This window comes from Eubalaena glacialis, chromosome 5 (assembly GCF_028564815.1).
Source record: "Eubalaena glacialis isolate mEubGla1 chromosome 5, mEubGla1.1.hap2.+ XY, whole genome shotgun sequence".
In the NCBI taxonomy this organism is placed as follows: Eukaryota; Metazoa; Chordata; class Mammalia; order Artiodactyla; family Balaenidae; genus Eubalaena; species Eubalaena glacialis.
In genome coordinates, this window is record NC_083720.1 from 5,380,700 (window position 1) to 5,393,001 (window position 12,302).

General features: G+C 42.1%; 1 pseudogene; it reads left to right on the top strand.

The window, feature by feature from the left end:
• The first annotated feature begins 285 nt into the window (after positions 1-285).
• LOC133091727 (large ribosomal subunit protein eL32-like) overlaps positions 286-12,302 on the top strand; it is a 77,762-nt pseudogene continuing 65,745 nt past the window's right edge.

Consider the following 12,302-nt stretch of genomic DNA (forward strand, 5'->3'; position numbering starts at 1 on the left):
CAGCAGGAGCCCGCAGCAGAGTCAGTGGGCATCTGAAAGCCTGATTAAATGTGGTGAGGGTACGCGTGGAATATTTTAGTCTCTGGATGTTATTTAGATTGAGACAGGAGCGTCTTGGGGGAACAGAGATGCATTAAAGCCGCACACGTAACGGATCATCTTTTACTTCCAGAGAGGCTGCATGTTGCTGTGTGGGCTCCAGCGGCCCCTGGTAAAGCTCTTGGCTTCTTCCTGACCTGCGCTAAACCTGCTCTCTGGGCTCAAGACGCATTAGAAATAAGCGAAATGCACTTGTTTGAATCGATGCTGGGCATTAAGCGGCTCCTGGGCTTTACATCAGGGTCTCTGGTAGGGGTGGTTATCCTCTGGCTGCGTGTGCTGGGGTTTGGGTGACAGGATATTTATTTATTTATACTGGAGGATAGTTGCTTTACAATGTTGTGTTAGTTTCTGCTGTACAGAAAAGTGAATCAGTTATACGTATACATATAGCCACTCTTTTTTAGATTTCCTTCTCATTTAGGTCAACACAGAGCATTGCGTGAAGTTCCCTGTGCTATACAATAGGTTCTCATTAGTTATGTATTTTATGCATAATAGTGTGTATGTGTCAATCCCAATCTCTCAATTCATCCCATCCCCCCATCCCCCCTTGGTAACTGTAAGTTTGTTCTCTACATCTGTGACTCTATTTCTGCTTTGCAAATAAGTTCATCTGTACCATTTTTCTAGATTCCACATATAAGCAATATTACACGATATTTGTCTTTCTCTGTGTGACTTCATTCTGTATGGCATTCTGTAGGTTCGTCCACATCTCTGCAAATGGCACTATTTTGTTCCTTTTTATGGCTGAGTAATATTCCATTGTATATTTGTACCACATCTTTATCCATTCCTCTGTAGGTGACAGGAAATTTAAAACTAAATGGGCCAGACATTTAACACCTGGAGGCACTTGGTCTTGTGACTGTTCCTAGGTTCTCGAGCCTTTAGGAAGCTCCCGATCGAATAGGAGGGAGGGTGCCATCTTCCCTCAATGTTTTATGCCTTCTCACTGCTCTGCCTCTTACCTTGTCCCTTACTTAACTCATTCTTCAAGAGCAGCTAAAATGTCACGTTGGTCTTCCTTGGTGCCTGCCTTTACTAATGCTTATCCCCCTTCCCGCCCCATCCCCATAAAACACTTAGGAAGCATAGTATCATAGAAAAGCATGGATTTTGTTCCAGATAAGTCTGAGTTTATGTTCCTGGTCTCACAGTTACTAGGTGTGTTTACCTGGTAAGGCTTCTCGTCCTTTTTTAGCCTTACTTTCCCTTAACTGTAAAGTGGGGATAATGCCACTTACCTTAGGGTTTGTAGGCACATTAAATGATGCCACCAAGTACAAGCCCAGGTAGAAAATATTCCATTGATCTTAGTTCCTTCATCCTTCATAGTTTGTCCGGCCAACTGTAATTCTTAATCTTTTGGTCATGGATCTGTGGGAGAATCTGATGAAAGTGATGGTCTCTACTCCCAGGGAAAAAAAAAAGATACATGCACAAATTTTCATACAATTTAAGGAAATTCGGGGATCCCTAGAGTCCAAACAAGAGCCCCTTAAGGATGGTGATCCCGGGACTTCCCTGGTGGTCCAGTGGTTAGGACTCCGTGCTTCCATTGCAGGGGGCACGGGTTTGATCCCTGGTCAGGGAACAAAGATCCTGCAAGCCACGAGGCATGGCCAAAAAAAAAAAAAAAAAAAGAGTGGTGATCCCTTGGTTAAACCCCTCCTCTACCAAATAGCCACATTTGTAAGACGTTTGCGAGGCTGAAAAGAGACCTGGCACTTAGGAGGGGCTGAACAAACACTGGTTAACCTCGGCTCTGCCTAAATTGCAATCACAATATACACCATGCCTGGTGGAAATGTAGCTGTAATTTTTCCTTCTGTTTAGTTTTGAGAAGCTGTCATGGACAAGTGACAGAAATACCTCTGAGCGGAGAGTCTGGTCCTTGAATGACATGTCTTCCAGCTGGCCTGCCGTGCCTGTTTTCAACAAATTTGGCCTTTTCAAAGACCTTCCCTTTCTTGTCCCACTCTACCCTGCGGTCCTGTGTGTGCTGCTACCCAGCCAGGCGATGTGTTTTGCTGACATCTCTGTCTTCGCTCTCTGTATGGAATGTAGAGCAATTATCCTTTGGTTGGTCCCCGTGTCTGTATTTTGGCAGGCTGCCCTGCCTTCCATGTGATAAGTGTTTTGCAGACAGTGCAGCCCGACCTCTGCCAAGCCTAATGTCACCCTCATCAGATGCCGCCTGGGTCCAGGGGTTACCTCCACCTGCCCCTTCCCTTCTGAGTCTGCTGGTGCAGCTTCCCCTGGCACTACGTTTAAAAGCACAAAACGATGTGCAAGTCTGACTGTGATGCAGTGCCTTGGAACAATGTTAGCAGTGAAAGTGAACCTGGGTAATTCAGGCACCTCCGAATGTCCTTTTTACAACCCGCAGTACCTAGATTGGTTTGTTTGGCTGTGTACAGCAAGTAAATGAACTGGATAATCGCCATATTTCTATTCCACTCCGTGCTGTGTAGCCTGCGCCTCTGGAAACAAAAGTTTTCTCTACAACAAAGTCAATCCTCAAGAACAACGATGGTCCCCGGGGGGATGAATCCCTTTGTCAGTGTGTGCCAAGGTATGGCTGATCAAATTGACTCAGAAATCACCTTTCTCCCATTTGATTTTCACTGGATATTTTCACTGAAGAGCAAGCAACAGGGAGAACAGCAACAAAAAACTATAAAAACAACCAACCAAACACAACCCAAGCCAACATCACCTCCCTCCCAACCATCTCTCATTGATGTGCCCCATTCCAACTGTGCAGGTCAGGCTTTATTTACTGTCTGGCTGCATTGCGAAGGTCCTCACTGGAATGCTCAGGGATTCTGTGGATCACGGTTTCTCAAGCTTTAATGGGCATTCAGATCACCTGGAGGTCTTGGTACAATGCAGATTCCGATTCAGTGGGTCTGGGGAGGGATCAGAGATTCTGCATGTCTAACAAGCACCCGGGGATGCTGGTGCCCCTGGTCCACGGGCGAACCTTGGAGAATCGAGACAGCAGCCTTATCCTGTAAGGCACATGCACACAAAAGTCAAGCCCATCCCAACACGTGCCAACCTATGTGGCCCGTTAGGCCCTCGGCTTGGCCTGCTTTTCATCACAGCCTGCTTCTATTTCTTACAGCAAACGCAAGTAGAAAGGCTCTGGCCTTGAGAGAAGAGCAAACAAATTTTCATGAAATCAAGGCAGAATCCACCTAAATATAACACATGGCCCTCACAGACACCTCCTTGCCTGTAAGTCCTCATTGGCTTCTCGCTAGTTATTTAAAGTTCTCGGTAGGAAATTGTTCATCACTCAAAATTTAGGACAGCTTAGAAAAGTGCAATGAATGTAAATTTTCAGAGTCTGGAGTACTCGTCACAGCAAAGAGCAAATTCTTGGAGTTTGAGTTTAAGACAAGGAAAACTCTAATCACAGCCACTCATTTTTTTCTTTTTTTCACTCCTATTAAATACCATTCTTTTTTGGTTTTATGTCTCTTAGAAAACTACCTGAACTCTTTGCTGGAAGGAATCGGATACATTATGTAAACATTTGTTCTTTAAACACGGAATGTCTCCTATGTGTGAAAAAATTGTGGTAGTGACTTTGCTTCTGAGTTAATAAAACAAGCCATTAACCTCTGTGAGATTCCATTTTCACATGTGAATAATGAAGGGCTGGCCTGCGTGATCCCGGTTGTCTGGGATCGTGCATTCTAAGCACTGGGATACACTGAAACAGGACATTCTGCCTGTTTGTGGCTTTTTACTGTCCAACATGAAGGCTTTTCTTAGCTCTTTCTCTTTCATGGCACAGCGGGGAAGGCACACGTCCTTCTGTGTGTGTCTTTCATGGTTTATAGGGTGATAAGTGAGGAAAGGAATACGGTTCCTTGTAGGCATGTTGCTTTTTCTTTTTCTCTTTTGCGTGGAAGGGTATTCCTATCAAAGAAAAATCCCACATAGAATTCCTATATACAAAAGTGAGAAAGGTGAAGGGGTCCGAAGTCCATCTGGGGGCCGACGCTTTGGCCCTTGAGGAGGTTCCAGAGATACCCCAGGTCCCTGCTGGAGATGGATGGAAAACCGTTGCTCTAAACTGAGTTCTCTAAGGTCCAAATTCCAAACCACTCAGCTGTTCCTATGTAAATAAAGCTGGTGATGGGAAATCTAATTTAGGAAAAAAATGTGTAAGGAAGAGTGTGGAAATCTGAGTAGGCCTAGGTAAATAGAAATAAGGAGGATAGAGAGGCTGTGTCCTTCTTCTTCTTCTTTTTTTTTAAAAAAAATTATTTATTTATTTATTTGGCTGAGCCGGGTCTTAGTTGCAGCACTCAGGATCTTCGTTGCTGCCTGTGGGATCCTCGTTGTGGCATGTGGGCTCTTGGTTGCGGCATGTGGGATTTAGTTCCCTGACCAGGGATCAAACCCAGGCCCCCTGCATTGGGAGCGCGGGGTCTTAGCCACTGGCCCACCAGGGAAGTCCCTAGGCTGTGTCCTTCTGAGGATGGTGAGGGAAAGAGGTGCGACCTGGCCACTGTGTGTAAAGCTGACCAGAGTAGGTCTTAACACCTCATGGTTCTTCCCATGCAAGGGGTGGATGTGAGTTTTGTAATGGAGAGGCTGGCTTTTGGACTTGTTCTTGAAACAGGAATGAGGGGCAGGCAGGGACTGAGAGAGAGAGAGAGAGAGAGAGAGAGAGAGAGAGAATCTGAATGAGAGAGAGAATGAATGAGAGAGAGAGAGAAATGTAGCCAGCCTGCACTCCCTGGGTCTGGTGGGCAGAAAATGAAGCAGAGCCGCTGGGACCCCATGATGGATGGCGTGGAGGGGACTTTCCTGTCCTTGTGGTCTGTCCATCTACATTGAGTTGGTTTGAAAGTCCCAATCTGCAAACCACAGGGGCTGAGTTTAGACTCTCAGTCAAGTCTCTGCCTTCATTGCCTTTGGTGTCTGCGAAACGCTTAACCACTGAGTGAGAAGAGGAATCCTAGTTTTGACTTAGGCCAGTGGAGCACAAGTCCTGCTATAGGCTTCGGGCAAATGGCTTTTTATTTCATCTGTATATAAGGTAAAAAACCTCATATATATATATGTGTGTGTGTGTGTATATATATATATATATATGTATGTGTGTATGTATGTTTTTTTTTTTTCCTTTTCTTACAGGATGACTAAAAGTGAAGTGTTCCTTTCCTGTTGTTGCGAAGGCTGCTGTCTAGTTGAGTTGCTTCTCTAGCAAGAACAGTCGGTGTCATTAACTTTTTCTCCATACTGTGTGAGCTGTGGAACATGAAACTGACTTGATTGATCACGTTGCCACTTCAAAACGGAGGCAGGTAGGTGAGTGGGTTGATGAACCACTTTGGAGAGTTAGTGCCTTTGCGTAGGTATCACAGCATTGCCCCTCGGTGGATGGATTACATTTTGGATCGGCCTGTGTGCAAGGGGCTGGGTAAAATCAGGATGGAAGGAGAAAGATGGGGCGAAACTAAAGGGAGAAGGTGACTCTGCCTCAGCCACGTGGCAGCCATAATTGCGAGATGGGCTATGTTTGGGTGCTTGTCTGAAGGTGGGGCATGACGTGTGCCTGGGGGCGGAACCAGGATGGAAAAGGGATTGAAAATCCTGTTACATAAGGAAGAGATCAAAGACCGAGTGTATTCAATGGCAAAGGAGAAATTCTACTTTTGGGTGTGTCCTGTTTTTTGTCTTCAATTGTTAAAAGGCTGTTGAAGGGAGGGGTACGGAATCTCCTGTATGACTTCAGAGGAAAAATTGGAGCCTCTTTGGCTCCATTTGAGGGTGAAATGTTTAAATGGAATGGGTAGCTGCTAATGGAAGTGGGTTTCTCCTCAGGTCGCCATTCAAGCCAATGCCTTAAGGGAAGTGCGTGATCTGGGACGTAGTTGGCTTGGTTGACCTCTAGGGGTGCATAGAAGGCTGTCAGACAAAGAGTCCATCACATTTCATAATTTTCTCTCCATCTCCAATAACAACTCATGAACAATTTCTGGCCTTGCTGAAACTAGATACCCTGCCATGGACAGAATCTAGTTTCCTGCGGAAGTGGAGTTGTACAGAATTGGCTTTTCTTCCCTTTAAGAAATAAGAAGATTGAAAATCTCAGTTTCTGGGGGCTTCCCTGGTGGCGCAGTGGTTAAGAATCCGCCTGCCAATGCAGAGGACACGGGTTCAAGCCCCAGTCTGGGAAGATCCCACATGCCGCAGAGCAACTAAGCCCGTGCGCCACAACTACTGAGCCTGTGCTCTAGAGCCCGTGCTCTGCAACAAGAGAAGCCACCGCAATGAGAAGCCCGCGCACTGCAACGAAGAGCAGCCCCCCCCTCGCCGCAACTAGAGAAAGCCCGCGCACAGCAACGAAGATGCAACACAGCCAAAAAAAAAAAAAAAGAAAAGAAAATCTCAGTTTCTGTTTCCTTGTGGTACAAGAGAAAGAACAGAACTTGGAATCTAGAGTGGGATCTTAACTTAAACATTTTCTTGTTGTGTGATCTTGGGCAAAGTTTCAGATTTTTAATTTGTAAATTGGCGCTAATGCTATTACCTTTGCATGGTTGTTAGAAGCATTAAGTGAGATGATATTGGTACAGTGCCTGAGACAGGGCTTGGTACAGAGTAGTCACTCAATAAATGGATTTATTTCCATTTATTTCCTTTAGTCTCCCAGACAACTAAAATACAACAGTTGGACTGTAAGAAAAGTAAACTACAGGCCAATATCCCTGATGAATATGGATGCAAAAATTCTCAACAAAACTGCATTCAACAGCACATTAAAGGGATTATACACCATGGTCAAGTGGGGTTCACCCTTGAGATGCAGAGATGGTTCCACACATGCAAATCAGTAAATGTGATTCATCACATTAATGGGATGAAAGATGAAAGTCATATGATCATCTTTCTGAGATAACTGGCCATGAGGCTGCTCAGAGTCACTTAGGGTGAATGCAGGTCATGGATCCAAGACCCATGGGAGGGACGGATGAATGGTGGGGTGGAGGGATGGCATGGCAGAGCGCTGGATGCCAGTGTGTGGGTAGTTCAGACTAGAGCAGAGATCTCCTTTTGCGGTCCCATTTGCCTCAGAGCAGCATGTGTGTGTGTGTGTGTGTGTGTGTGTGTGCGTGCGTGCGCGTATGTTTTTCTTCTGCTTCTCCTAGGCTCAAGCTGTCTATTGCATAATTCCTCTAGTCCAGTGTTTCTCAAACTCCAATGTGTGTACAAATCTCCTGGGGATCTTGAGAAAATGCAGATACCAGTTCAACATATCGGTGGAAGGGCGTGAGATTTTGCATTTCTAACAAGCTCCCAGGCAGTGCTGAGGCTGCTGGCGTATGGACTGCACTTTGGGTGGAAAGGTTTTAGTTCGTGGCAGTGCTGCCTGTAGAAAGCCTCTGAAGCCATCGCTAGTTGGGTGATGATGTTGGAGCCTGCCTCTCCGATCCTGCTGGGATTCCTGGAGAATGCTTCCTTATCATTGTCTTTTTTTTCTGCTAAGACCTATTATTTATGAGTACTATCTAGGTATCTCTTTTTCTCCAAAGATGAGGTCTACCCGCAATCTATAAAGCCCATATTTGGGCTTCTTATAGCAACACATCTTTTTCTCAGAGTGGTGCTAACACGGCTGGTGGTGAAGCCCTGGGTACAAAAGTGTTTTAGGAAAGAAATTCATCTTGTTAGAGGGAGCTGAGTACTTACAAGGCAGATAACGTTCTGCAGCTTGCTGAATTGATGAAGAGAAGCACCGGAATTCAGACTTAACCTATTTTTCATTCTTTGAATGAAGTCTATCTTCTGAATTACATGAGCCGTGTGAAGCAGGGAAAGAGAGCAATGGTTCTAGAAACAAAAACAGAGTTCTTATCTTTTAATACAGGAGAGAATGCCTCAGGATATTATTATTTGTGATTTATGGGGTGCATAGCAATATGACCAGTGTCTCACCACAGCAGACAGAGGACTCTGAACCTCTGCCTTTGATGAACTCTTGTAGCTTCCCAGGGGCAATTTTCCACTGTAGAATAGCTGCTGCATCACAAAATTTTGGCTTAAAAAAATCATACTGAATGAGCTGCTAGGAAACTTGGTTTCTGTTTTCAGTCTTACTACTGACTTATTCTGACTTTGTCCAAACTCCTTCAATCTTCTGACCTGTTAGTAAATATTGCTATCAAATATTTGCTTTTGACATACCTTGGGATGTTTATTAGCTAAATTAGTCTCAAGTATTTGTGAAAACTTGCTTTTCCTTCTGAAGATATATCAGATTTCCCTGACAAGGGCAAACTATGTAAATGAATAAAACCAACTAAACAAACAAAACAGAGAAGACAACCAGATCACCCTTTGTAAGAAAGGAGTAGAAGAGAAGACAAATTTCCTCCCCCCCCTTTCTTCCTTTCTTCTGACTTTTTAAAAACTTTATTTTGAAATAATTTCAGATTTATAGAAAAGTTGCAAGAATAGTATAAAGGTTGCGCAAATGTTAACATTTTTACCACATTTGCTCTCATTCTCTCTCTCTTTCTATCTATATCTATATATTTGTGTTTTTTTCTGACCCAATTGAGAATAAGTAGAAGACAAAGTAGATGCCCCTTTATGCTTAAATACTGCAGTGAGTATACTGAGGATGTACTTACTCACAGTATAGTTATGAAAATCAAGAATTAATCTGACAACACTATTAAATCTATGGACTTTATTCAGATTTTGTCAATTGCCTTAATATGTCCTTTATAGTAAGACAAAAAAATAATCTTTGGTCCAGATCCAAACCAGGCTCCTGTGTTATATATAGATGTCCTGTTTCTTGTCTCATTAACCTAGAGCATCAACTCAATCTTTCTTTCTTTCATAGTGAAGCTAAATTCTTTTTTTACATTGAAATATAGTTGAAATACAATATTGTGTTAGTTTCAGGTGTGTACTACATAATGATTTGGCAGTTGCATACATTATAAAATGATCCCCACGATAAGTCTAGTCTGTCCCCATATAAAATTATTATAATGTTATTGACCATGTTTCTTGTGCTGTATATTATATTCCTGTGGCTTATTTATTATATACCTGGAGTTTGTACCTCTTAATCCCCTTCACCTATTTCACCCACCCTCAGACCTCCCTCCTTTCTGGCAACCACCTGCTTGTTCTCTGTATCTATGACTCTGTTTTCATTTTGCTTTGTTTGTTTTGCTTTTTAGATTCCACATTTAAGTGAGATCATGCAGTATTTGTACTTCCCTGTGTGACTTATTTCACTTAGCCTAATACTCTTTTGATCCATGCTTACTATTGCAAATGGCTAGATTTCTTTTTTTAATGGCTGAGTAATATTCCATTGTGTATATATGTATATACATATATATGTGTGTGTGTGTATGTGTGTATATATATATATATGTATACATATATATATACACATACACACATATATGCATATCTTCCTTATCCATTTGTCTGTTGATGGACACTTAAGTTGCTTCTATATCTTGGATATTATAAATAATGCTGCAGTGAACATTGGAGTGCACATATCTTTTCAAATTAGAGTTTTTGTTTTCTTTGTGTAAATACCCAGAAGTGAAATTGCTGGATCATATGGCAGTTCTATTTTTAATTTTTTGAGGAACCTCCATTCTGTTTTCTATAATGGCTACACCAATTTACAATCCCACCAACAGTGCAAGGGTTCCCTTTTCTCCACATCCTTGCCAACACTTGTTATTTATTGTCTTTTTGAAGATAGCCATTCTGACAGGTGTGAGGTGGTATCTCGTGTTTTTTAAAAAAATTATTTTATTTATTTTTGTTGGGTCTTTCTTGCTGCACGCGGGCTTTCTCTAGCTGTGGTGAGCGGGGGCTACTCTTCTTTGCAGTGCGCGGGCTTCTCACTGTGGTGGCTTCTCTTGTTGTGGAGCATGGGCTCTAGATGTGCAGGCTTCAGTAGTTGTGGCACGTGGGCTCTAGAGCACAGGCTCAGCAGTTGTGATGCACGGGCTTAGTTACTCCACGGCATGTGGGATCCTCCTGGACCAAGGCTCGAACCCGTGTCCCCTGCATAGGCAGGTGGATTCCCAACCACAGCACCACCAGGGAAGCCCTATCTCATGGTTTTGATTTGCATTTCCCTGACGATTAGTGATGTTGAGCATCTTTTCATGTGCCTGTTGGCCATCTGTACATCTTCTATTCAGTAGGTGGCCTTTTTGTTTTGTTGATAGTTTCCTTAGTTGTGCAAAAGCTTTTTAGTTTGACATAGTCATATGTGTTTATTTTTGCTTTTGTTTTCCTTGCCTGAGGCGACAGATCCAAAAAAATATTACTAAGGCTGATGTCAGAGAGTATACTGCCTATGTTTTTTTCTAGGAGTTTTGTGGTTTCAGGTCTTACATTTAAGTCTTTAATCCATTTTGAGTTTATTTTTGTATATGGTGCAAGAAAATAGTTCAATGTGATTCTTTTGCATGGCAGCTGTTCAATTTTCCCAACACCACTTACTGAAGAAGCTGTCTTTTTCCTATTGTATATTCTTGTCTCCTTTGTCATAGATCAATTGACCATATAAGTGTGGGTTTATTTCTGGGCTCTGTATTCTCTTCTATTGATCTATGTGTCTGTTTTTGTGCCAGTACCATATTGTTTTGATTACTGTAACTTTGTAGTATAGTTTGAAATCAGGGAGCATGATACCTCCATCTTTGCTCTTCTTTCTCAAGATTGTTTTGGCTATTTGAGGTCTTTTGTGTTTCCATACAAATTTTAGGATTATTTGTTCTAGTTCTATGAAAAATGTCTTTGGTATTTTGATAGAGATTGCATTGAATCTTTAGTTTTCTTGAGGTAGTGTAGTCATTTTAATGATATTAATTCTTCTAATCCATGTACATGGTATATCTTTCCATTTGTTTGTGTTGTCTTCAATTTCTTTCATCAGTGTCTTATAGTTTTTCTGAGTACAAGTCTTTTACCTCCTTGGTTAGGTTTATTCCTAGGTATTTTATTCTTTTTGATGCAATTATGAATGTGATTGTTTTCTTAATTTCTCTTTTTGATAGTTCATTGTTAGTATATAGAAATGCAACAGATTTCTGTATATTAATTTTGTATCCTGCAACTTTACTGCATTCACTTATTAGTTCTAATAGTTTTTTTTGGGGTGTGTGTGTCATCTTTAGGATTTTCTGTATGAAGTATCATGTCATCTGCAAATAGTGACAGTTTTACTTCTCCCTCTCCAATTTGGATTCCTTTTATTTCTTTTTCTTGTCTGATTGCTGTGGGTAGGACTTCCAGTACTATGTTAAATAAAAATAGAGTGGATATCCTTGTCTTGTTCCTGATCTCAGAGGAAATGCTTTCACCTTTTCACTATTGAGTATGATGTCGGGTGTAAGTTTGTCATATATGGCCTTTCTTATGTTGAGGTATCTTGCCTTTATACCCACTTTGTTGAGAGTTTTGATCATAAATGGATGTTGAATTTTGTCAAAAGTTTGTTTTTTCCTGCATCTATTGAGATGATCATATAATTTTTATTCAATTTTGTAACTGTGGTGTATCACATTGATTGACTTGTGGATACTGAACCATCCTTGCATCCCTGGAATAAATCCCATTTAATCATGGTGTATGATCCTTTCACTATATTGTTGAATTCAATTTGCTAATATTTTGTTGACGATTTTTGCATCTATGTTCATCAGTGATATTGGCCTGTAATTTTTTCTTTTTGTGATGTCTTTGTCTGGTTTTGGTATCAGGGTGATGCTGACCTCATAGAATGAGTTTGGAAGTGTTCCTTCCTCGCCGTTGTTTTTGCAATAGTTTGAGAAAGATAGGTGTTAACTTTTCTTGAAAAGTTTGGTAGAATTCATCTGTGAAGCCATCTGGTCCTGGAATTTTGTTTGTGGTGAGTTTTTTTTTTTTAAATTAATTTAAAAAAATTTATTCTTTTTTTTCTTTTGGCTGCATTGGGTCTTCGTTGCTGTGCGTGGGCTTTCTCTAGCTGCGGCGAGCGGGGGCTACTCTTTGTTGTGGTGCGTGGGCTTCTCACTGCGGTGGCTTCTTTTGTTGTGGAGCACAGGCTCTAGGCGCTCGGGCTTCAGTAGTTGTGGCATGCGGGCTCAGTAGTTGTGGCTCACGGGCTCTAGAGCGCAGGCTCAGTAGTTGTG